This window comes from Schistocerca cancellata, chromosome 5 (genome assembly GCF_023864275.1).
Source record: "Schistocerca cancellata isolate TAMUIC-IGC-003103 chromosome 5, iqSchCanc2.1, whole genome shotgun sequence".
In the NCBI taxonomy this organism is placed as follows: Eukaryota; Metazoa; Arthropoda; class Insecta; order Orthoptera; family Acrididae; genus Schistocerca; species Schistocerca cancellata.
Window position 1 is genome coordinate 540,694,094 of NC_064630.1, and position 4,881 is coordinate 540,698,974.

Consider the following 4,881-nt stretch of genomic DNA (forward strand, 5'->3'; position numbering starts at 1 on the left):
TAGACACTTTCAGAAACTATACTACCTGAGTCTCAATGGGGGTTTCGACCTTCAAGAGAGACAATTGACATGATTTTCTGTGCACGACAACTACAGGAGAGGTGCAGAGAACAGAAAAAGCCTTTACTACTTGCTTTCTACGATCTAGAAAAGGCCTTTGATACAGTTCTCAGAGAATCCATGTGGCTGGTCTTAAAGCGCTTCGCCTGCTGAACATTTGGTTGACTTGATTGAAGCTCTCCACGATGATATGACTGAACAGGTCCTCTGCCAGAATGAAACAACTGGTGAATTCCCAATAACAAGTGGGCTTAAACAAGGATGCGTTTTTGCACCAACATTATTTGCGTTGTATCTGGCAGCTACGCTTTACGAGACATCCGTAAACAATGCAGGAATAGAACTAAAGTACAGGTTCAATGGAGGATTATTCAACCAGTCCAGACTCAATTCAAAAAGGTTCACCAGTACCACTCGTGTGACAGAGCTGCAGTACGCTGATGACAAAGCTTCTCCAGCTCATTCACCTGCAGAGCTGCAGCTGTTAGTTGATTCCTTCAGCAGGGCGTACGAACGATTTGGTCTCTCCATCAATATTCCAAAGACAAAGATGACGGCGCAGCCAACTCCTGGCTCCTCCGTTCCTGATTTCAGCATATTCATTTATGATACACCCTTGGAACAAGTGGACCATTTCCTCTACCTAGGAAGCATACTGTCATCTAACTGCTCATCTGGAAAAGATGTGGAGAATAGATTACGTGCTGCCCATGTAGCATTTGGACGTCTTACAAAGCGTGTCTTCCTGAATAAAGACATAACACTGTACACCAAACTGATGGTGTACAAAGCTGTAGTCATTTCCACCCTGCTATATGGTTGCGAAACCTGACGTTATATTGCTGTGATCTGAAGAAACTAGAACGCTTCAACCAACAGAAGCTAAGATATATCATGAACCTGAAATGGAATGACTTCATATCCAAGACGGCTGTTCTTGAGAAAGCAAGAATGTATAGCTTGGAAGCTCTTATCATTGGGCATCAACTCAGATGGGTTGGACATGTCCAGCGGATGAAAAATGACAGACTTCCACGCCAAATGCTGTACAGCGAAGTGAGCACAGGTAAAAGGCCACGAGGTGCCCCTCTCAAACGATATAAGGATAAGTACAAGAAAAATCTGAAAAACTTGATCATCGATCCGAGTAACTGGTCCACAATAGCAGACGATCGAAGTCGCTGTCGCTCAGTTACCTCAAATGCTCTTCAAAACTTTGAGCTGGAACGTCGAAGAATGGAGAATGACAAACGCCGGAGACCTAAACTCCTCCAGGCTCAGCCACGTCCTCCACCTTCCATCAGCTGTAATGTCTGTGGCCGCCTGTTCCACGCTAGGATTGGATTGCTAAGCCATCAACGACACTTCCACGCCTGAACCGTGACAAAGGAAATCACAGGAGAGAAATGAAAACTCGGATACGAGTATCAGCCGACGACGATTTGTCGTAACGTACTGTACTATGTTTTTACAAACAAAAGCCCAATTCGTGTACATACCAAAGGCTTTCCATGGTGACCTGTATATGCCACAAACGCTAGTAACTGATTCACGCTGTAATTACATAATAAATATTTTATCTATAGCTTTGTGACCCGTATTACTTGGACACACCTACAAGTGACAATGGTTACTTGCGTCTATTATTTATGCTTGTAAATATCTGATTCTGTAATTTAAATAAATCCCATCTCAAAGAACGTTACGTAGAAAAGTGTAATATATAAATACTATATTTGCGTGAGTGAATGCACTACGTAGGATCCATTTCCTCGAGGTCGGAGAAAGATACAGACGTCCTCCCAAATCTAAAGAAAAATTCAGTATGTTAGCTAAATTTCATACTCAGCAACATATGGTCAAACACGCATCAAACACAAAATAATAGTGACCCGTATTTTTCATTCCAAACTTGTCGAATTTTGCGTTATGTCATACTAAAATATGTTTATCACAATAAGTATGACCAGTAGCGAGATGATGAGCACTTCGCCACGGAGCTGACATATAACGCTACAGGTATGGCAACCGTCAAATATTTTTACTGAATAGTTTCTGTAAAATCGTTTGAGAAAGATTACAAGGTGTCCGCACTTTGGTTCTGTCAGCGCAAGGCGTCGCCGTTCGGTGCGTGCGAAGTGTGTGTAAGCGACTCAATATGCGCAGGACCCGCGTGACACATGCGGAACGCGTGCGTCGCGCTATAGTGTCGCGTCACGTCACACGTGCTATACGCACCTCAATTTGCGCTTAGCACTCTGACTAACAGCTGGAAAGACGCTAGCGCCTTACGGGCGAGAAAGCGATCAAGATCAATTTTGCTGCTTATTTAACGAAGTAGGTACAATATTGTTGCGTCGCTACAATTACTAAATGATGAAGAGAAACGATTCATCGCGAAATAAATGTAAAAAGTGAAGAAAATCACTGATTCAGTTATACAAGCCACATTTAACAATGAGGAAATACCTCCGAATATGTCTATAAATAGAACTTATTATACCGAATGCAAGAGAACAGAGAGATATATTTCATGCCTGAGAGGTACGTATTTCTGTTGCCGTCTGTCCTTAATAACGATCGGCCATTTCCCTGACGCTTGACGATTCTGTACGGAGTCTAGTATTTCACACATTTTTCGCTAGACTTTCTAATACAAGAATATTTCTGTGAATGTAATTAATCTTCCTTTTGTGGCTTAGATGCAGCAACAATTGTGCTGTAATCCTGTGCGTAATACCTGGATAGGCGCCGAGGCACCAGGCCGGAGCGCCAGCCCGTTACGGTTCAAACAGCCCTCCAACGTCAGGTGTTCTGGTCGGTCACCACGTGACCAGCACATACGTTGCGACATCAGCGCCTACCGTACCTCTCCTCTCTGTAAGCACAGTGCAGCAGGCACTCCTCCCTAGGTTGTGTTCTTGCCGTTTACTTGTATCAGCTTCTACGTTTGTTGTTCTTCTGTGCCGGCCGCTGTGACCGAGCGGTTCTAGGCGCTTCGGTCCGGAACCACGTGGCTGCCTCGGGCATAGCTGTGTGTGATCACCTTAGGTTAGTTAGGTTTAAGTAGTTCTAAGTCTAGGGGACTGATGACCTCAGATGTTAAGTCGAATAATGCTTAGAGCCGTTTGGACCATTTTGTCCTTTTGTTTGTGGAAGAATATACTTTGGTTGGTTATGGCTGCAGTTTAGTTTCTGGCTTGCATTGCCACACAGTTGACGACGAGTGGGGTGTTCACTTACGTGTGGTCAGTCTATTTGGTTTCCTTCAGTTCTCATGGCTCAGATCTCTCTTCGAGCAACGGCAGGCTCTTACGGTTGCTCTCAAGAACTCCTCGGCCACATTGACAATGCAGGCTCCCTTGACGCCGGCGTAGCCGCCTCCTTCTCCCCTTTATGTCGGAGGCTTACGTGTAATGGCTTTGGCAACATTTCCACGTTTTTGGTGTCACTGATGCAGACATGTCTAAGGTTTTCTTTCTTTCTTCTACTTCTCCTCTGGTCTATCAGTTGTTCTGCCAGTTAGTCCCGCTCCAGGAACCTGAAGTGCTTTCGTTTGAAGACATGTTTAAGCTGTCACATTATCTCCGAAAAGACAGGCGTGTCATTCAAGAGCGTGTCAAGTTATGTCGTTTTCAGAAAAGGCCCATCCGGCTACTGTGGCCGTGCAGTTCTAGGCGCTACAGTCTGGGACCGCGCGACCGCTACGGCCGCAGGTTCGAATCCTGCCTCGGGCATGGATGTGTGTGACGTCCTTACGTTAGTTAGGTTTAAGAAGTTCTAAGTTCTAGGGAACTGATGACCTCAGATGTTAAGTCCCATAGTACTCAGACCATTTGAACCATTTTCTTTTTTTTTTTCCTCAGGAAAGGACCCATCAGATCCACCAGTGCCACAGGGCGTCGGCGACCGACCTCCACGGCCCCACTCACAAATATCAACTTGCGACCGATGTTAATCATGATTCCTATTCTGATTTTATGGTCCGTGACGTCTTCATTTGGTTGGCCCCTGACAAGGAGGTGCTTGAACTCGCATTACACTGCGAGAAGTCATCTGCAGGCGATAAGATTGTGGCTTTGATGTTACGTCGTCACAGTGTCACCTGTTCCTGGTCGTCGTCCATCGATTAGTTGCCGGAGAAGGGGGTGGGGGGTATAAACAACAACCACAGCCCAACGGCAGCCCTCTGCAATCACATATTGCCCATAGTGTTTCGTGCTACATGACAGGACTACGTGCCGTAAGCGCTGGGCTGCTTTCAACAACTGTGGAAAAAAAGGACATGTACTGTGTATACTGACCCTAAGACTTATCTTAGAAAACAGATTAAGGAAAGGCAAACCTACGTTTGTAGCATTTGTAGACTTAGGGAAAGCTTTTAACAATGTTGACTAGAATACTCTCTTTCAAATTCTGATGGTGGCAGGGGAAAATACAGGGAGAGGAAGGTGATTTATAATTTGTACAGAAACCAGATGGCAGTTATAGGAGTCGAGGGGCATGAAAGGGAAGCAGTGGTTGGGAAGGGAGTGAGACAGGGTTGTAGCCTATCCCCTATGTAATTCAATCTGTATATTGAGCAAGCAGTACAGAAATCAAAATCAAAATTCCGAATAGGAATTAAAATCCATGGAGAAGAAAAAAAACCCTGAGGCCGATGACATTGTAATTCTGTCAGAGACAACAAAGAACCAGGAACAGCAGCTGAACGGAATGGACAGTGTCTTGAAAGGAGGCTGTAAGATGAGTATCAACAAAAGCAAAACGACGATAAGAGGATAATGGAATGTAGTCGAATTAAGTCGGGTGATGCTCAGG